The 22,354-nt window shown below is 44.2% G+C and overlaps 1 protein-coding gene across 9 annotated transcripts in view; it reads left to right on the forward strand.

Moving 5' to 3' along the window:
* Positions 1 to 22,354, forward strand: part of TEAD1 (TEA domain transcription factor 1) — a 266,377-nt gene that overhangs the window by 102,739 nt on the left and 141,284 nt on the right. The gene's annotated exons all lie outside the window — the stretch shown is intronic.

Genomic DNA, 22,354 nt, shown 5'->3' on the forward strand with positions numbered 1-22,354 from the left:
ACAGGCATCCCAAATGTCCATCAACTGATGACTATGTAAATAAAATGTGGTATATCCATACAACAGATTATTTGGCAATAAAAAGTAATAATAAATACTATGATATGAACAACTCTTGAAAACATTATGCTAAGTGAAAGAAGACCATCACAAGACTACATATTGTGTGATTCTGTTTGTGTGAAATGTCCAGAATAGGCCAGTCTATAGACAGGAAGTAGATTAGTGGTATTTTAGAACTGGAAGATTTGAGAGAAATTGGAGAGTTCCTGGTTTGGGATTTCTTTCTGAGATGATCAATATGTTCTAAGTTGGTTGTGATGAGGCTTACACAAGTCTGTGAGTATACTAAAAATCAGAGCATTGTGCACTTTAAATGGGTGAGTTGTATGGTATGTGAATTATATCTCACTAAAGCTGGTCTGGGTGTATATGTATATGCTTAGCATTATATTAATACATGGCCCATTTTGAAAGTGGTCAATAAATGTTAGCTACTATTATAATAAAACTTTCTTCTTTCACTAGTCAAGATGGCATGAGAGGAGAATGCTGAAAAAGTAGGTGAACATACCAGTTAATTAAGATACTGAGTGAGAGAGAAGGTGGCCGAATCCAAGGCAGCAGTAGGCCAGGAGCTGAAGGCTAAGTTTGGAGAACTAATGTAAAGGTCAAGTGAAGTTACGTGGTGCAAGCGCCTGGCACATAGTAGGCACCCTGAACTGTTAGGTACATTTGAATTTAGCTACCCTTAAAATGTTGTTGAACTTGGGTCTCCAGATCCAGATGTCAACAAACCACACGTTCTTCACAAAAGCATAATCACCGTTAGTGTGATAAAGGCCAGGGGTTTTGTGTCGAGGAGTCATTAAACCAGATGTGTGTGTTTTCCTTTTAAATCACAATAAGTATGACAAAGACCAGGGTTTTGGTTCTGGTGCTCTGTTTTTTTCCAGGTGCAGTGTCTGGGGAAACTCAGTTTCCCATAGTCCGTCCAAGGTGAACAGCTTTGCTCTTTGCAGGATGCCTTTGGGCCTGTGTGCTCAAATCCCTCTAGAAGAGATGGACAGAAAGCCCAGCCCTCACACTCTGGAAGTTATTCTCTGCAGAAGCTTTGCATCAGTACTGTTGATGCCCTGAGCTAGTTATCAGTGGTTCCTCTCTTAGAGCTTGGAAAACATGTGCCAACTAGGCAAGAAGGTTCTCTGCTAAGTTGTGTGTATTTGCTATCGTTTCTCACAGTATTTTTTCCCCAGGTGTCTACCTATGGAAGGAATCTCCCATTTCACTGTTGGGAAAACCAAATGAGCTGCTTTTCTGATATTTAGGCCACGCACTGGCAGCCAAGGTCACATAGTACTGAGTGATAGAGTGGGGACTCAGAAACCTCCCAGGTCTACCTGACTGCCAAGACAGTTTGTTCTTAGTCTTAGCTACTATGCTGGACTGCCTTTCAGGGATGGACTAAGTAGAAGAGGAAGAGGGTTGAAGGCAGAGAGCTGTGAAAACATACTTGTTCTCAGGAACAGTAGGGTTCTGGTAGAGCTAGAGTGTGGGGTGCAGAGAAGGATGGATGAAGTGGAGTGGCTTATGAGCTGGGAAGGGCAGGATGAGAGATTATGGAGTAATGGGCCAGGCGATTGGGGCACTAAAGGTCAACTTTTCTGTGCAGGTAGCACATTCCTGGAAGGGGTGGGGGGAATGTTTTAGGATATTCAACTAGTATTTGAGGAGAGTTATTCTGGAGGCCTGATGACCCATAAGGAGGCTATTGCAGTACTCGGGGCAGAAGGGCTACAACTAGGTCAGAGGCTATGGGAGTGACAAGGAGGGGATGAGGTAGGAAAGGTATTTCAGATCGGTATATTTGTGATCAGATATTAGATTAGAGATATTGGAGATCAGAAGACTTGGTAGGGCTTATTGCAAGGAAAGAGATGCAGGTATTTCATCTGTATGGGCAGCTGTGCATTTATAGAGACAAGGAAGATGTACAGCATGGAAGGACAGGTTTTATGGGGCAGAATTGGAGTCATGAGTTTGAGTTGTATGGAATTTGCAGGGCTTTGGGGCTCTCCATGGAGGAGGAACCAGCAGGCGCTTGGAAATTCAGCATTCTGGGTTGAGAACAGTTTGGAAAATAGCATCTCAGGGTTTGGAGCAGAAACCTTGGAAATTGTCTAGGAGAGAGAAAAGGCAAAGAGGAAGGAAGGCTAAGGAGAGAACCCATTTGAAGCACTGAGTCAATATCTCAAGCCCCAACTCACTCCTGTGAACATCTTAGTAAACATGTTGCATGTCACATGAAACCTTACAAATGCTGGAGCAAGATCCTTACATCTTTACTGTACTAAGTATGCTGAAGTTTTTAAGTTTGTCCCTTGGTGGTGTGCTGATGGAAACACATATGATTTTTTCGTATGTGTGATAACAGGGTGCCTAATGTCTTGGCACGTTCTAGTCTGTGGCTCCCTAGAGTGTTAATGGGTTGGACCCCAATCCAGTGTGACTCCTTCCTTTTTTTTTTTTAAGCCAACTCAGGTCCAAGCCCGAACTGTGATTTCCTTCCTCCCAGGCTCCCTGGGAGTGTTGCTCAGTTTCCTTCAGTGGTTTCAACTGAGGCATCAGCCACCCTGTTAACTGTAGCTCCTACAGCTGAGAAGCGTGGACTTGCAGTGCGCTGTGAATAACAGTGACAAGCTGTCCGGAGCCCTTGGCAGGTGTGTCGGGGTGTGAGGGAGCCTGGGGAATCAGCACCCTTTCAGTATCTGCTACAATTTGCTCTCTTGGGGCCAACCTGAGGGCCAAGAAATCTGGAGAAAACCCAGAGGCAGTAGGTGTGACCTGTGAGAAGAAGCAGGGCCTGGCCTCTCTCTCTGTCAGATCAAAGACGGACTTTTGAGTCACTTGACACCCTAATGTGCGGATGCTTCTGAGCCAAGGCTGGGCTCCTGGGGGCCTGTGCCCGAGAACTGTGGGGGACGTGTGGACCTGCATGTGCTCGGTGCAGGCCCAGTGGAAGGGCAGGACAAGCACCTCTCCCAGCTGTTCTCTTAGCATTCAGAGCTGGAGGGATCTGGAGAGATCAGCCCTGTCTCCTCGGTTTTCATACTGGAAGCTGCTGCCCACAGATGCCCTTTCCCCAGTTCCAGTCCTGGGGGCGAGTTGGCCCTGCTTGATCGCAGCTGCTCTTACATGGCTGTTCCCTTCTGTCCCGTAGATCCTGGCTCCAGGGTGCCAAGGTCATTCTCAGTTTCACCACTTAACTTAAAGTCCAAACTGAGACACAGAATAAAATGGAGCAGTGTAAATAATAACACCTGGAAACAGAAATAAACTGGGACCTTCCCAGGCAAAACAGGATATGTCATCTTCTCTGTACCTGCACTTTTGGCTCCTTTCCACCCCCTGCTCCCAGATCCCATGGCCCACCTGACTTTAGGTGCCAAGGACTTACAGATCTTGTTCCTTTGAGATATAGGCCACAGAACGGAAACCTCAGGGGTCTCCCACGTTAGAAGTTTCAGGAGATGGGAGACTTGGGAATAACCCTGGGGAGCATATATCTGAAAATTCGTGACTATTCAGAACCTCGATATGGATAGTGTGGGTATGTCATAATTTACTAACATTTTTATTCTAAGTTCTAGATTGTTTTCACATATATTCAGTCTCCTCTCACATGTCGCAGAAGGTGGCCTGCTGGTGACATACAGGTAACGAGAGAAACATGCTGCTCCGAGAGCCTGTGGCCCTGTATAGAGTCAGAAACGCAGCCACACGGTCTGACCCGGAGCTGGAGCGGGAGCGGGAGCTGGGGCTCCGGGCCGTGACGGGAGTGTGCAGGCAGCCGGGAGTCAGGGACTTGTTTATGCTCTGTCTCTGTGTTTTCCACAGTCACAGAGGAGGGTGGGAGGGAACATAAGCATCTGGGCCTCTCTGAGACCAGGCCAAATGGGGATTTAGGAAAAGAAAGTGTTCCTTTTTGAGAGCAGAGGAGGCATAGATGAGAGCTCTGCCTGGTGGCTTCTTCAGCCTGCATGGGCCCATGTTTCATCCCAGAGCTGGCAGAACCCAGATCACCAGGGGCCTCAATGAAGAGGGTCTGAGGAGAGGAAATGACCTCTCCCTTGGCCCTTTGATTATATCCTCAGACCTCTGCCTCGCCCAGTGACCTGGATGGCCTGGGTTTGACCATTCTGGAGTGAGGACTAAGGTTGTCAGATTTAGGGGAAAAAAAATTGAGTTGCAGATAAACAAAGAATAATTTTTTGTGTACATATATCCCATGCCATAATCGTATTTTATCAATACATGGCAACCCCAGTTAGTAGGGCCTGGCCAGATTTTGCTTTCCAGTGGAGCATGGTGTAACCATTCACAGTACTGCCTTCATTCAGCAGGTATTCACTGAGCCAGCTATGTACTGCTCTAGGTGCTGTGGAGATGGCAGTGAGCAAAATCCAGCAGGGGTTTCTGACCTCATGGAGGTCATCTAGTGGGATGATAAACAGTAAGAAAGTCAGATCGCGAAAGTGGTAAAGAGGAAATTAAGCCAGGAGGGGGGATGGGGGGGTTGCACCTGAAGGAGGTGAGGGGTTGAGGCTACAGGCCAAGCAGATGTTTGGGGAAGCATGTTCTAGGCAGTGGGTGGGTGTGTGCGCACGCACACACACATGCACACCCACCCTTGGCAAAGCCCTGGTGTGCCTGATGTGTTTGAGGAGCCTGAGGGCCAGTGTGGCTGGAGTGGTCAGCGAGGGGGGAAGTGAGGAGAGGAACCAGTGAGGTCACGGGCCCAGAGTTTGTAGAGCCCTAGAGGCCTTTGTAAGGATTTTGGCTCTCGCTGTGTGTCGGGGTGAAGGGGGCCGTTAGAGGGTATTGAGCAGGGTTGGGGTGTATCTGATTAGATTCGCAGAGAGTCCCTGGCTGCTGATGGAGAACAGACCAAAAGCCGGCCGGGATCCCGGCCCCCACCTTGTCCTCAGGGATGGGCTGTGGGACTTGAGACATTTGCGTGTCTTTTACAATAAAGGGATGTTGCTCCCTGGACACAGCAGCACTTTACAGGGTCCTGGACCTCTGTTCTCTGAACAGAATTTCGGAGTTCTGAACCTTCCTGACTTTCTTCCCGTTTGAATGGAATGCTCCTAGTGAAGAAGGGAAGGGATGTGTAGTCATTACCTGTCCCTTTTTGCCAACCACTGTGTGATGTACCTGGTTTGAGGGACCAGTCCTTAATGTCTCCTATGAAACTTGAGAGAAAGGGTTAGTGACTTGCTGCATATCACTTATATCTGGAGTTTTCACAGCCAAAGGATAATTCAGTAAAAATATGTCAGTTTTTTGTTGGTGTAGGAGGAAGTTGTTTTCCTTTGTATTAATTAATTTAAATTTAAATTGTTTGAGAGCCGAAGGGCTTGAAAGCATGTCTTTTGTTTCCAGTCTTTGAAAAGAAGAAGAGTCACATGGTCCGACTTACAATTTTTGAACTTTATAAGAGTGTGAAAACAATATGCATTCAGAAGAAACCATACATCAAATTTTGAATTTTGATCTTTTCCCGGGCTGGCGATGGGTGGTATGATACTCTCGTGATGCTGGGCAGTGGCAGCAGACACAGCTCCCAGTCAGCCACACCACTATGAAGGTGAACGACCGATACACTTACAACCATTCTGCACCCATACAACCAGTCTGTTTTTCACTTTCAGTGCAGTATTCAATCAGTTATGTGAGATGCTCAGCACTGTTGTAAAGGAGGCTTTGTATTAGGTGATTTTGCCCAACTCTAGGCTAATGTAAGTGTTCTGAGCATGTTTAAGGTAGGCTAGGCTAAGCTATGATGTGTGACCACTTAGTATATTAAATGCATTTTTCGACTTAATGATATTTTCGACTTATGATGGGTTTATCAGGAGATAACTCAATTGTAAGTCAAGGAAGATCTGTGTCAGAACTTTTTCTGCTTTACCTGGCTGAATCAGTCTACTTTTTTAAAAAAAAGGCCAAACATATTTCACATTTCTTATTAAAGAATGCAAAAACTAAGGAATATATGCATTTTATATTTATTTATTTATTTATCTATTTATTTAATTTTATTTTTGGCTGCGTTGGGTCTTCGTTGCTGCGTGTGGGCTTTCTCTAGTAGCGGCGAGCGAGGGCTACTCTTCGTTGCAGTGCGCAGGCTTCTCATTGCAGTGGCTTCTCTTGTTGCGGAGCAGGGGCTCTAGGCACGCAGGCTTCACTGGTTGTGGCACGCGGGCTCAGTAGTTGTGGCTCACGGGCTCTAGAGCTCAGGCTCAGTAGTTGTGGCGCACAGGCTTAGTTGCTCTGCGTCATGTGGGATCTTCCTGGACTAGGGCTCTAACCCATGTTCCTTGCATTGACAGGTGGATTCTTAACCACTGCGCCACCAGGGAAGGCTTATATGCATTTTACTTTATAAAATAATTCTTTGGAGAAAAATACTGAGGCTATGAAAGCTTGGCTTGTTGGTCAGTAGGATTATTTTAAATGTCAGCCAAATTTGATGATGAGACTTATAATTTCAAAAGGGGTGGCAAATATTATCTAAATACCTTTGACAAGCCTATTGACTTAGAGATGGCATACTAGTAAGTTAGTTTTGATAAGTAATATTATTAATAAATATTTAAGTTTTCACATATTTCCATAAGATTTGAGAAAATGCAAAAATGAAACAATTTAAAAAATGTATAGTGCAGACATTTCAAATGTGAAAATGGCCTATTTCTACAGAGTTGTGAAGAATGTATTGAGACTGAGTCAGTATTTAAGCAGACTTTTTCCAAGTGACTGTCTGTGCCAGTTTATGTGCTGGGCCCTAAGAATACATAATTGCTGGGGTGAGCACTGTAAAAAAAAAAAAAAACATGGAGTGAAGTGAAGTGTGTGTTAAAACACAGGTATGTATGCTGTGTAATTGGAGAAGTGGGTGTTTTTGTTTTGTTTTGCTCTGTTTTTGTTTTGGCTTTGCTGACAGCTTTCAGGATCTTAGTTCCCTGACCCAGGGATTGAACCCTGGGCCCTGGCAGTGAAAGCACCGAGTCTTAACCACTGGGCTGCCAGGGAATTCCTGAGAAGTGGGCATTTTAGATTACACCTTTTCTAGTGACTTTAGCTGTTCTCTTAAGCAGGGACTAAAATTCACTGTAAATCACTTTAATGTAATTGAGATCCCAACCAGGATACACTGAGATTTTTGCCACCTCACTTTCGAATTACAAGGTAGAAGTGCATTTTAGTGTGTTCTAGCTCTTCATTTTAGAGCTAGAAGGATATAGCAGGTTGACCTTGATTTCTCTAAGCTTTAGTTTCCCCTTTGTGAAATGGGGATAATGAAACCTACCTTGCGAAGTAGTTGTGCCAGTTAAATGAGGCGACTCCAATCGGTTCCTTAGATGGATACTGGCACACAGTACGCTCTCAGTGCGTGTTGGCCCATGTCTTTCTTATGGGCACTGCTTTTATTATTTCCTGATGAAGACTGTTCAATTTTTATTATTTAATGATTTCCAAGGCCACACAACTTCAAGTTTGGGGTGTGCAGCTAGCATCTCTTGAATGCCTTGAGAGAGGGGGCACAGGCAGGAGAGAATTTGGCTTAGGAATAGGTGGGAGGTGGGAACCCAGGGGTCCTGGTGAATGTGCTATTACACTTGACATTGCCCTGCAGATTGCTGTTCAGCCAGGTTGATAAGTAGCTTCAACAGACGCAAATCGAGAGGCTCCTGGCTGCTCTTCAACAGCGAGGATATGTAGTGAGAGGAGGACATGAGGCAGGAGGCCCAAGTGTGGTTGAGGTGTGTACAGCCGGGCTCAGCTGGGCCCGGGGAGGCATTGCCACGAGTTGGGCCCGCCTGGGTCTCCGCCGGTACACAGACTCTGCCCCTGTCGGGGGCTGCGGCCTCCAGCTACTCTGCTGTCTGTTTCAGGCCAGGGCTGTGCAAGCTTCTGCTCTGCTATTTAAATCCATGATCGCTGGTAACTGCCTCCAGCCTAAGCAGAAGCAGTGTGTATGCGCTACAGGTTTCAGCTCATTACCTCTTCAGGGGTCCTGTCCAGCGTCTGGGTGCAGGCAAGGCTAGTACTGCAGCGCCCTGTGCCAGGCCTGACCCTCCAGAGGCAGTTGCTGAGCCTGGGCCCATTGTGGGGCCTCTGATGCCCCTACAGTGCCGCTGCCTCCTACCTGCCCCCCTGCCAGCCTGGGAGGAACTGTGATACTCAGGATTGGACATCAAGAAGATGTGGACTCTGCCACCCAGGTTAAGTGACCTTGGATCACTTAAGTCAGTGTATCTCTTGGGATTTGTTTCCTCTATTAATAGGCAGTGAACTTTTCGAGGGCTGTTCACATGTCTTCTTCATCTCCATGTCTCTTGGTCATAGTAGGTGCTCAGTAAACAGCAACTTAAATTTGAAAAATGGAGGTGATGTTGCCTACATCCCTGAGTTGTGCTGAGGAGGAGAGACAATTTTTGCAGTTCTCTTAATCTGTGGAAAAGGGGCATTTCCCCAGGTTCTGCTCCTTCTGTATCCCTGATATCAAAGAATCTCAGACACTCAGGATGTAAAAAGAAGCCTATTTGCATGTCTTCATTTATTGATTCAAACTTTTACTGACTTTGCCAGTGGATCATAATAGACATCTCTTCAGAGAAGGTACATAAATAATCAAGAAAGCACATGAAAAGATGCTCAACATCGTTAGCCATTAGGGAAATGCAAATTAAAACCACAACGAGATACCCCTTCACACCTGCTGCTAGGATGAGTGCAGTTGAGATGACTAACACTAAGAAGTGTTGTTGAGGATGGGGAACCATTGGAACCCTCATAACCTGCTGGTGGGAGTGTAAAATGGTTCGGTCTATGTGGGAAATAGTCTGGCAGTTCCTCAAAATGGCAACCATAGAGTAATCCACTTCTAGGTATCTACCCAAGAGAAGTGAAATCATATGTCCACACAAAGACTTGTGTGCAAATATTCATAGCAGCATTATTCTTATAGGCTGTATGTGAATGCCTGGTTTCTGTTATGGACTGGGTGTTGGGACATCCTGTGGGAAAGATCTTCCAGAAGTGGCTGCTCCCCTGTTGGGTCTGTCATGTGTGGCTCATGCCTAGGAAATACCTAGCTTTGGCTTTCATCATTTATAACTTTCAGAAAACTGCCTAAGTTGGGTCTGTGATGAAGAACAAATTCAGAGCATCTTTTCAGGCTTCTGTAGAAACCCTTATCAGCTGAAGGTATCTAGTATCTTCACAGACTTTGGTCTCCGGCGTTCCTTGTAATCAGCATGGGACGACCCTTTCTTGTTATGACGTGAGTTGCTCTCAACACTTTGAAGATGGATTCCTGGTCTGATAGGAGATTCTGGCAGTAATGGGATATCTCTGGAAGGCACTGATAAGGGCCTTGTCAGTTTCCAGAGTGGGCAGGTCCTCCTTACTGAGGTTTCTTGTGACTGAGATACCCGATCAGCAGGCTTTTTCCTGGCTCCAGCCAGTGATGCCTTACAGTCAGTCGGGTTGGTTGTGGGAGTGGAACATCTTAGATCTGTCTGTGGAGTTCAGGAGTCAGCGAGTATCGGCCTGGAGGAGAGGGCCTGTGGATTGAGGCTTGGGGCCAATTTAAGCCAGTTCTCTTTTCTTTTCTTTTTTTAAAAAATTAATTAATTAATTTATTTTTATTTTTGGCTGCATTGGGTCTTTGTTGCTGCGCACGGGCTAAGCGACGAGCAGGGGCTACTCTTCATTGTGGTCCCCGGGCTTCTCTTGTTGCAGAGCACGGGCTCTAGGCTTGTGGGCTTCAGTAGTTGTGGTACTCAGGCTCAGTAGTTGTGGCTCGCGGGCTCTAGAGAGCAGGCTCAGTAGTTGTGGCGCACGGGCTTAGTTGCTCCGCGGCACGTGGGATCTTCCCGGACCAGGGCTCGAACCCGTGTCCCTTGCATTGTCAGGCGGATTCTTAACCACTGTACCACCAGGGAAGCCCTAAGCCAGTTTTCTAAGCAATTATTTTCTTGCCTTTGAGATATGTTCTTTCTTTAGTAAAATTATAGTGGAATAGGGGAAAATGCTTCCTTGATAGCAGGCCGAATAAAGCTAGATGACTGTAGGGAGACAATAAAAAGCACACAGCAAACAGCCTTATTTATTTGGAGAACATAGGTGCAATGTTTATTATACACAAAGTAAGTTAAACTAAAACTTGTGCATGAACCACAATGTGTAATTACAGAAACCTAAAGATAGAGGAATAACAAGATAATAACATTGTTCCACCAAAGGAACAAATGAACTAGACATGGACTCCGATGTTTCTTGAAACTAAGGATGGGTGGGCACTTAGAAGTGCCTTCAATGGGAGATCAAGCTGCAGGGTGATGGACACTGGGCAAGTGCCCAGGACATTTCTCTGTGTGCATGGGGTTACTTCAAGATCACCTCACTGATTAGAAAGTTGCTTGGTGAGTCCAGAAATAGGACAAAAGTGAGTGAGTGTTTTTGAGGGAGTTTTCCATCAAGCTTTGTTTGATAGATAAATAGTGCCTCTCTGCTCTGGGGTGTTTTCTCTCTAGTCAGCTGTCATTGACCCCTCAAATGTTTTGTGGGGGCAGTTCTAATGTTATTTATAAGAGTAACCAGAAAAGGAAAGTGAGGGGAAAAATAGTTAAGGGTACTATATAGTACTATGAAGAAAGTTTTGACCTAGACATAAAAATAGAGGCCAATCTGAAAACTTGTTGCTTTCTTCTTTAGTTTGTTTCCTTTGATGTAAGCCTGTTTATTTTCATATCTTTGTGATGGTCACTGAAATAGAAATGCAGACTTGTTCTCGGGACCTCCACTGCATCACTCTGTTAGAACAATGTCCTGGTTTTAGAACAGGCCTGTATATGCACAGGTTAGCTTATACCTGAGCAACTCTGGGCAGGTTCCCCAGCTTCTCTTTATCTTTAAAGAGGGACAGTTGTATGGAACACATACGGTAGCTGTGATGATTAAATGAGACATACGTAAATCTAGTATAATGCCAGGAACAAGGTAAACGCTGAAATGTTCCGTTATGTATACTTAATTATCTTATAATGAAAGTTATAAATGGGAATAATATATAGTACTTACTCATATTTATCGTTTTCCCTCTGATTATAACATTAGAAATAATTGAAGAATATAAATAAATGAAAATCAAACTCCCGTTATTTGGAAATTAATCAATTTAATATTTGGTTATATATTTATTTTATATATTTTTATTTTAGTTTTTTTTCTATGCCTAAAAACATTTTCTTTTACATAATGGAACACTGGAGTCACAATTTAGATTTTTGCAATATCATTGAAAATCTATAAAGTTACTTTAAAAAAATTACCGAGAATTGTAATTGTAGAACCAGTTACCTGTTTTTTGAGCAATTAAAGCAGTTTTTCCCTGCCACAAGTTAACTATAGTGAATGCTCTTGAGTAATATACCTGATAATTTCTTTAGGACAATTCCAAGAAGTAGAATGTACATGGTTAAATGGTAGATTATTTTCTTTAAGAGCTATGATGATACTGCCAATTACTTGTGTCCACCCTACTAAAAAAGTAATGAGAATGCTCATTTCTCCAGTTCATGATCACTGCTGGGTATTTAATTTTTAAAATATCTTTGCTATTTTGATAGAAAATGTCTCATTATTAATTCAATTTGTATTTCTGTGGTTACAGCTGAGCTTAAATAATTGTATATGTTTATTATGTATTTGTATTTCTTTCACATATTATCTATTTAGTATTTTCCTCTATTTTTCCCTTAGAGTATTGTCTTTCTTATTATTTGTAGGATGTTGACCCTTTTGAAGTAAGTTACAGATATATTGAGTTTGGCATTTCACTCCTTTTTCTTTTTTTAAGGCATTTTTAGATACCCACTGACATGGTGATGTTAAGACTTTGCTAGGAAAAAGGCAGGCAGGATGTGGAACATGAACCTAAAAGACCTATGCCAATGACTTCTTATCGTTAAGCCCTGGGATAGTCTGTGATGCAGCAGGCCAGGTGGGAATCTTGCTGAGGGCCTAACATCTAGAGCTCATGTTCTCATTGTGACCTCACTGCAGCTCTTCAGAAGCCGCTCCTCACTGGGGAAGTCAGGACACGGGGTATTCCTTGAGGGTGTCCCAGGTGTATCTGCAATACTTTGATTTGAAGAATCAGTATTGGATCACTACAGAGGATAATGGAAGCAGACATTTCATTCTTAGGGCGCTGGAGTGAAATGGCCATGACCTTTGGTCTACCCTGACCTCTCCTAAATTTCGTTCACTTGGCCAGATCTGTCAGGAAACAGCTGTGGGACGGTGGGAAGGGCTTGGAACCAGCAGTTCAAACCCTACCTCTTCTATTAATCGGCTGTGTGACCCTGCAAAGGTGATGTAATGTCATTGGTCTCGGTTTCCTGGGCTTGCTGTGTTGGTAAAGTGGATAACATATGTGATCCACTTGGCAAGGCCTAACCCAGTAAATGCTTGTCAGTTATTTTTTTTTTTCTTCCCGCCAGACGTGCGCTTCTTCAAGCCTGATCGCCGCCACATCCACCTCTGTAACCTCATGCATGTAGTAGTCACTGTGTAATTATCTGATGGCCGAACGAATGAGGCCAAGGGGAGCAAGTGTGCTCTGAAAAGTGATAATTGACTTTAACACAGTCCCTGTGTGTTACTCTTGTATACATATAAAAATATTAAAAAAAATACACCTCATGGTGCGGATGATTTTTGGGTAATCGGGTTCACTGATTTAGGAGTGTGCTATATAAATTGGCACCTGGAATCCTCACTTTGGGACTCGCGACAGCCCCTCTCGGGGTTAGGGCCAAGGCTGATGCGAGGCGCTGATTGTTCCTCTCCGGGAGGGCCCTCGAACCTTGAGTTTCCCCCTGTGTGCCCCACAGGCTGCCTGTCAGAACTTCCAGGTCCAAAATGGGCCCCCAGGACCCAGCCGGGCCTGTAACTCTTTGCACTCATGAGAGAGCAGAGCTGCTCCTACGACCTCCTGGGAGCAGCTGAGTGGGTGCGCAGACACCTAATGGGCCCCGTTGCCTGCCGTGGCTGCCGCCTCGAACACCCTCCGAGAGGCTAGGTGCCGGAACGCGTCTCCCAGCAGCCACTTTTCCTTGCAAAGGGGATACTTATCACCTGGTGCTTTCCCCTACTACGTCTAACAAGGAAAGGAAATTTGTCCTGCCCTGATCAGCAGGGCCCTCACCATCCCCTATAGCAGATGCAGGCTTGCAGCAGCCCTGCCAAGGGAGGTGTCAGGGCCTCATTTTATCGGTTTGCTAGGGCTGCTGTAGCAAAGGACTACAAGCTGGGTGGCTTACAACCACAAAAATGTACTGCTTCCCAGTTGTGAGGCTAGAAGTTTGAAATCGAGGTGTCGGCATGGCCAAGCTATCTCGAGGCTTTAGGGGAGAATCTGTTCCATGCCTTCCTCTAAGCTTCTGGGGTTGCCATCAGCCCTTGGCTTTCCTTGTCTTGCAGCTACATTTCTCCAGTCTTTGCCTCTGCTGTCACATAATGTCTGGTCCCCATGTATCTTTGCAGTACCTTCTTATAAGGACACCCATCATATTGCCTTCAGGGCTCACCCTACTCCAGGATGTCATCAACTAACTTAGCTAATTACATCTGTAATGATTCTGTTTCCAAATAAGGTCGAATTCTGAGGTACTGAGGGTTATGACTTGAGCATATCTTTTTTTTGGCGGGGCACAATTCAATCCATAACATTCATGTGGTACACAAGGGTGCAGGTTTAAAGAGGATTAGTAATTCGGCCATGGTTGTGATTCCAGAGTGTTGGGGCCAGGATTGTAACCCAGGTCAGTCTGACCCCAAAGTCAGTTAATTCTCTTTCCACTAACCTTTGTTGTATCAGAATCACTTGGAGAGCTAATTAAAAACACGGAGGCCTAGGCTCTACAGCCTTGCTTCCCTAACTGTGATCCATGGGCTGGGGGCACCCCATCACCTGGGAGCTCGTTGGAAGTGCAGGTTGGTGAAGTTCCTGCCTTGGGTAGTGCACTGCTTCTGCACCCTAACTGTGTATTAGAATTACTTGAGAAACTTTGAAACAAAGAAAAACAATGACAGCAGCCTCACCCCAAGCCAGCTGAATCAGATCTCTGATGAGGTGGCCAGCGTTGTTTTTGTCAAAAGCTGTGCCCGCCATTCTGATTCACTGCCGGAGTCTAGAATGACTGGGGGCCTGGAGGTGCTCGTTTTGGGGAGAGTGTGGAGACTCTTCAGTGCTAAGGTTGAGAATTCTATCTGCTTGGGATTGCCTTTTTATTTCCACAGTAGTACAGAAAGTGTGGGGAAAACTGTATTTCAGGGGGAGGACAGAATATCCAAGCAAGGAAGATCACACTGCACTTCTGACTTTACCTCGTACAAATACTCACTGAAGGTGGCAACTTGTGTATTGAGACTGGGACCTTGGGGGAGCATGAAAGGTGGAATGGAGATGGCACACAGCAGACCCTTGGTGTTTATTGAATTAAATTGGGGGGAAAAGTACCCAGAGTGGTTTGTCTCACTGAGTTTTGTCATTTATAGAGAAACCCTTGCATTACCTTGGGGTATAAGGAAATGTTGTCATTGGGAGTTTTGTCTTCAGGGTCTGGGATTTTATATCTTGTCTTCACTCACCTACTGCAAGTCACTGCCCTGCACATAGTAGGAAGTTGATCCCTCAAGGTCAAATAAATGCACGAAGAGAATTGAAACCTGTGATGAGTATATTTATTTAAGTGTGTAAACCAAGAATGCCTTATGGTGTGTATGCCAAAAGTATATAACGTTCTCATCTGTAATTACCAATTTAAAAACACCTCGTATTTACAGTTGAGTTTGGCACCAAATCAATGCTGGTTTCTCTTTCTTTGGTACAAATGTTGTAAAACCTTGAATGCTCTGTTCCTGTGGAAGGAACATGAACCTCTGTGGAGGTGGTGATTACTGTCGGATGTCTCAAGGCAGTGCTGTCCCACTTAGGAGGCAAGCATAGGTAGTGGTGATCTATCTATGCTCAGTCAGTGAATGGGTTTGGCTTTTCTCTCCTCCTCCCCTGACCTCCCCACTCAATAAAGAAGAAAAATCTGGCATTCTGCTTGCTAGTACCATGTTAAAATAGAAAGATTGGAATGTTTCACATCTGTCCATCCATCCACTCAGGTCAAGTTTGAGGTGTCATACTAGTCCTCCCTCATCTGTAGGGGAGTTAAAATCTGAATGAATAAGTGTCATGGAAAAGAGAGGAATACAAATTTATCTTCTGTTTGTTTGCTTGTTTATTTATTTACCTACCTACCTACTTAGCTATCAAATTAGAAATGTGCCAGGCATTATTCTAAGTGCTTTGCAAATATGAACTCATTTAAATTTCATAACAACCCCATGACATGGATACTCTCATTATCCTCATTTCATAGATAAGGAATCTGGGCACAGAGTGATTTAAGGGGCCCATTAACAATCACACACCTAGTTCGGGGCTATTATTTTTAACAAGACTTTAGCAATTACTATTTTTATATTCCTTGACCTCCAACAATTATTCAGGTGACTAAATGTCTGTTATTCCCAATCAGATGTCTAGTTCTATGGCTTTTATCCCCATAAGTCATTCTGGCTCCTTTTAATGGTCATAGCTGTACTTGTGTTTCTCTCTAAGATTGACCACAGCTGTGTGTTTGGTGTGTGTATCTGCATTTTAACACCTACTGAAAAAAATCTCCTCCAGAGCTTTACAGTTTATAAGTGCTTTTTCAGATATTATCTCCCTTAGTCCAGCAACCCTGGTAAGTAAGAAGAGTTATTATTAATTTCCATTTAGCAAATGAAGTGGCTTAGAGAGGTTAAGAGACTGGCCTGTGGCCTTAACATGATTAGTACATTGGAATTTGAACCCAAGTCCTCTTAATCCTTTGCTCTTCCCATACTAATATGCTGCTTATAGCTTGGAAGGTTCTATAGTCTCTGTTTTTCTTGACATGCTTTGCTTTTAAAACCTGGATCAACAGTAATGTTTTTTTAATTCATATTCCAGGTCTGTATGGTCGAAGGTGAAAGTAGGGGGATTGAGAATGCAGTCTTTCTGAAAGAGGGGAGATTATCAGATACCACAAGGAATTTTCTTTGATAACTAAAGATTGAAAGTTTTGCAAGATTTTCCTTGATATTTTTGGACTCGGGCACCCCAAGGGAATATATGTGCATGATGCTAATAATTAAATACAGTTTGCACTATGGGAGTGTTCTCACTTCTACCTGCACAGGCCTGGGTGAGAGAGGCTTTTAAGGAGAGATTTGAGGCTGGAGAACCCATTTGTTATGTAAATACCCAGGTTTGAAGAGGACTACTTCTTGCTCTTCTAGCGCTAAATAGTCCCCTCTAAGAAAGATCCTGCAGTCACCCTAGTGCAGAATGAGTGAGCCACAGCTCTGGGTTCCAATCCAGTTCGCTGCTTAGCTCTGTGATCTTGCCTAAATCACCCACGTGCTCTAGATCGCAGTTCAGTTGAGTGTGGCAAGCTTCTGTGGAGCAGCTCTGTGCCAGGCACTGTGGTAGGTGCTCCAGATAACAATGTAAATTAGATAAGGTCTCTGCTCGTGGAGAGCTCTCAGACCATTGGAGGAGACTGCCAGGAGTCATGGTGATGGTCCTGTTGTTCTTGAGATAGAACAACAGGTAGAGCTAGGCCCCGGGGGCTGAAGGGAGGCAACAAGCCACACTGTAGAGCTGGGTGTGTATCAGTGAATGTTCCCTAGTGTGCTGGTTAGACGTCAGCCTTCCTCCTCTCCCACCTCCACTTCCCTAGCAGTAGCCCCCTTAAGCAGAGTACATTTCCCTGTACTCTGCTTAATATGGGGACATTAGTGGGTGTGATGAAAGTGAATGGTTGCACAAGAAGGAAGAAGAGCCGCGGGAGTCACAGTCTGTTTCTCGGGGGATACTGTGGTCAGGCATTTGATCTCCCCTTGCCCCTATCTGTGCCCCCAGGACCACGTGCATCTCCTAGCACAGGGCTTACCTGTGCTAATCCTGTGTAGATGTCTGTATCCTGCACTGGCCTAAGAATGCCTCTCAAATGGACTCGGTTACATCTTTGTGTTCTAAGCATCAGCATGGTACCTGGCACAAAGATGGTGGCTGGTAAATTCTTTTGAGTGTGTGGATGGACGGATGAATGGATGGTGGATGGGGATTGCTGCATGTCCAGCCTGGAAGGAACAGAGGCAAGAGAGACTGAAATGAGAAGAGGTGAGATGCCATTGGGCAGTGACTGATAAAATTTAGCCCAAGCAGGGAGGGAATTGGGCTGGAAGCCTTATGAAAAAGCTGCCATCTGCAAAACAAGAATTTAATTCCTTGGTTTCATAAGAAAGGACTGAGTCTATCTCAGATATGGGCTGGATTTGACAAGTAAGCCGAATACCTGCAGTTTGTACTGTAGTGAAAACTTCTCCAGTTCTGGCTGGTGATTGGTATGGATGGTATACTGTGGAGAGAAGAGGGTTCTTGGTGGGTGGAAAGGGTCCCAGCTCAGCCTACAAGTCCTCTTCTTTTCTCTTTTCATGAGTTTGGCTGTGGAGGTAGAAACTAGGGCCTTCAGTTTTGTCCCGTTTTTAAGAAAAGTAGAAAATCAGCGGAGGCTTTAATTAATCCACAGTGTCTTGAGTACCTGCCATAGGCAACGGACTGGAGTAAACACTTTCACTGAATTCTTGCAGTAACTTTCTGAGAGGTGTTAGTGTCCTTATTTTGCAGACGTGTAATCGGATTCTCACAGACGTTCGTATTAAACAGCTAGTAGAGTTGCAGCCTTGTTTCGAGCCCAGGCCTGTTCGCTTCCAAAGCTCATGCTCTTAAATGGATTTCAATGCTGCCTGATCACTGGATTTTCCTGAAAATATTTATGTGCATTATCACTGCAGAGTCCAGCTGACAGTCTGATTGTTATTTCATTCAGAATCATAACATGCTTTAATCCAGATTCTGTCTCAGATCATGAAGGTAGGTGGCTCACAGGCTATATTGATCAGTGCTTCTCACGAGTTAAAAAAGTTGATTTTGTTCTGGAGAAGCGGAATGGGTCACACCAGAGCTTGGTTGAGTTTGGCATTTACGTAATGTGGCTATATTTAGTGTAAGCAGAAATTAGGCAGAGGGCTGAAACAGGCCCACTTGGGTTGCCTTGGAGTGAGTAGAGGTAGTTATTCCCAGCTCTCTTTCCATTTCGCACTTCAGTTTAACTATTCGTGAACGGAACATAGATCTTTGGTTTTCACTGGTTGTAGCTCAAAGGTCAGCCCTTCAGACGGATTGTTTTAGTCTCAGGGCACCAGTTTTAACCTCTGAAGATGAGACCACGTTCCAGGCAACTGGTCAGCATGGGATGGTGTCGGAGGAGAAAATCCATCAGTGATAAGTCAGATTACAATTAAGGTTTTTTTTTTTTTTTTGTTACTATTTATTGAGTGCCCACAAGGTGTGGGGCTTAGAAATATGGAGTGATCATTGTTTGTTTTTGAGAAATATCCAGTCACTTTTTCCCCATGAGGAAGATAGCCCCAAAGTAGGGGAGATGTATCTATTCCCCTTTGAATTTATGAGTTTTATTTTGTTTTCTCTAATAAAGCATGTCAAGTAAAATATATCACTTAAAGCAGTTATGTTTCTCCCCCTGACTCTTCATTCGGATAGTTCAGTTTTGTCTCCCGGTGGGGAGGAAGATAGTATTTATGGAAGTGCCTGGCACGCGTGGATGCCGGTGAATCTTCATTCCCCTGTGCCGCTTGCTTCCCCCAGAGGTACTGGTGGCCCGGTGCCATGCAGCCAGGGCAGGGTGAAGAAGATGCACTCTTGTCATTTCCTCAGGCATGTGGCAAACCCAGCCGGGTCTCAGGTATTCCAGATATGAGCAGTGTGCCGATGGCGCAGGCCTGGGAGCATTGCTCTAGCAGAGATACAGAGGCCTGCCTGCCCGGAGCCCTTTGTTCTCCTGGTTGAAAGCAGTTAATTAGCAACTGTCTCCATAGCAACTACCTCATAGTCCAAAAACATTGTCTAGTTTTTCAGTTTAGCTTATCACACTGTTTACCTGAAGGGCTTTTCACTGCTCTGAGTCTCATTTGAGTTGGCCGCATGCCTGTCGGGGAAGTGAATTGTCAAGATAGAAAAAAACCATGGTAGCGAGAAGCCAGCGAGAAGCCGGGGAGCGTTCTCCCTCACAGGACCAACCTGGGCTCCGGATTCTGCGAAAACAAAAGTTGCAAGGGCCTAACGTTTTCACCTATATTTTTTTTGTTGGCCTGAAAACTGCCTTTCTCCACCAGGCTCCGAATTGTGAGGATTTTTTCCTCTCTTTCCCTGAGAGGCTTTCTAAGCTCTTTAATATTCCCTGTTTATAGTACATTTCCATTATTAGTCATTTTGAAACCCCGGGTGTTCTCTGCCTCTGTGCATTCAAGGAAATTTCACTTCCCTGAGGGTCTTGGCATTTCTGAAGGCCCTCGGCTGAGGGATTATGAGTCTGCATGTGAATTAGTGCGGCTTTGTTTTTAGTTATAATGAGGAAGGTTTCTCCTTCTTACCTGTGGCTTAGGTGGTTAAGTCGATCTTGTGTGAGAGAAAGATGTCTTTAGGTGCCTTGTTGGTAAATAGGAAGGGGAAGTATAGCTTTTCATAAGCCATGCAACAAAGATAATAATTTTCGTGGCTTTTGGTGATTGAGTGCCAACTGTGTGTGCCTTCATGCTGGGATTTTTAGCTTTAGGGAAAGGGGAGATGGGAGGTGAAGAGGAAAGAAGATTGCGTTTCCCAAGTGCCTACCATGTCCCAGTCACTGAACTGGGTCTTTCACAGAGTGGGGTCTCCTGGACCCCTCCCAGCAGCCCTGCAGACTAGGCTCTATTATGCTTATTTTAAGGGTGGGAAATTGGTGTTCTAAGGAGTCGCCCCCTGCCCAGGACTGTGGAATGCAGGCCAGTTCGGTTGGTGTGCAAGGCACATGCTCTTGCCCTCCTGTCAGGCAGCATGATGGGTGGAGGCCCTTCTGTCAGGATTTGGTGGTGGTGGTGGGGTTTGCCCATCCCTGGTGCAGGGCAGAGTAAGGAGGTTTGTAGCAATGCTCTGGAGACTTTGGCTCGAGGCGGTGGTTACACTTTGGAGGTATACATGTGTCATCATATCCCTAAGTTATGTCCAGGAAAATCATGAAGCCCATCTGTTTTGTGAGGTTTCTTGGGGTACAGTGATAAAGTATTCCAATTTAATTTTTAGGCACATGTACCAGAGCTTATATACCTAAGTTAATGTTGTTCTTTTCGAAGTATTAACCTGGAAAGACTATGCTTTATGGTGTTTCCATTCTTCAAACCTTTAAGGGACCTCTGTGGGAAAGTGCTTTCCAAGCTTGCAACATACGGCTTTTTAAAAAATTAATTAATTGATTGATTGATTTTTGGCTGAGTAGATGGTAAACATGTGACTTGGCAGTACTACCTGAGTTTTGTTGACTGTGAGATTACAGCACGTTTATAACCATGGCTTCTGCAGAAAGGAGTGTCATCTCAGGCTGTGTTGATGAAGAGAGGAGGAGGAGGACCATATTAGGTCATACTTGAGTTGGGTGTTCTGTTTTCTTCCTGTTTTCCCCCTTCCCCTCTCTCCCTCCTATATACTCTGTGCCCGGTACCCTTCTGTGTGTTGAGGGTCCAAGTGTGGACAGAAGAAAGCCCCCATGAAAGAGAATGTGGACATTGTGGAGCTTGTTCAGAGGAGAACAACCCAGATAATAAAGAGAGCAAGAAACCATGTGCTACACAAAATCATTGAAGGGACTGGGGGATATTTGGCCCAGCTTGGAAAAGGTTCCATAAAGACATGAGAGTTATTTTAAAATAAGTGTAAGATGCTCATCGGTTAGGAGGAAGCACATTAGTCCTGTAAGACCTAGTTATGCTGGAAGCAGTCAAATTTTGGCCCAATTATAGAAAGATTCTTTTTTTTAATTTTTGAATTTTATTTAATTTATTTTTTTATACAGCAGGTTTTATTAGTTATCCATTTTATACATATTAATGTATATATGTCAATCCCAATCTCCCAGTTCATCACACCACCCCCCTGCCCTCCTGCCACATTCCCCCCTTGGTGTCCATACTTTTGTTCTCTACATCTGTGTCTCTATTTCTGTCCTGCAAACCAGTTCATCTGTACCGTTTTTCTAGGTTCCACATGTATGCATTAGTATATGATATTTGTTTTTCTCTTTCTGACTTACTTCACTCTGTATGACAGTCTCTAGATGCATCCACGTCTTTATAAATGACCCAATTTCCTTCCACTTTATGGCTGAGTAATATTCCATTGTATATATGAACCACAACTTCTTTATCCATTCGTCTATCGATGGGCATTTAGGTTGCTTTCATAACCTGGTTATTGTAAATAGTGCTGCATTGAACATTGGGGTGCATGTGTCTTTTTGAATTATGGTTTTCTCTGGATATATGCCCAGTAGTGGGATTGCTGGGTCATATGGTAATTCTATTTTTAGTTTTTTAAGGAACCTCCATACTGTTGTCCATAGTGGCTGTATCAATTTACATTCCCACCAACAGTGCAAGAGGGTTCCCTTTTCTCCACACCCTCTCCAGCATTTGTTGTTTGTAGATTTTCGGGTGATGCCCATTTTAACTGGTGTGAGGTGATACCTCATTGTAGTTTTGGTTTGCATTTCTCTGATAATTAGTGATGTTGAACAGCTTTTCATGTGCCTCTTGGCCATCTGTATGTCTTCTTGGAGAAATGTCTATTTAGGTCGTTTGCCCATTTTTTTGATTGGGTTGTTTGTTTTTTTAATATTGAGCTGCATGAGCTGTTTATATATTTTGGAGATTAATCCTTTGTCCGTTGATTCGTTTGCAAATATTTTCTCCCATTCTGAGGGTTGTCTTTTTGTCTTGCTTGTAGTTTCCTTTGCTTTGCAAAGGCTTTTAAGTTTCATTAGGTCCCATTTGTTTATTTTTGTTTTTATTTCAATTACTCTAGGAGGTGTATCAAAAAAGATCTTGCTGTGATTTATGTCAAAGAGTGTTCTTCCTGTGTTTTCCTCTAAGAGTTTTATAGTGTCCAGTCTTACATTTAGGTCTCTAATCCATTTTCAGTTTATTTTTGTGTATGGTGTTAGGGAGTGTTCTAATTTCATTCTTTTACATGTAGCTGTCCAGTTTTCCCAGCACCACTTATTGAAGAGACTGCCTTTTC

Source organism: Mesoplodon densirostris, chromosome 7 (assembly GCF_025265405.1).
Source record: "Mesoplodon densirostris isolate mMesDen1 chromosome 7, mMesDen1 primary haplotype, whole genome shotgun sequence".
NCBI lineage: Eukaryota > Metazoa > Chordata > Mammalia > Artiodactyla > Ziphiidae > Mesoplodon > Mesoplodon densirostris.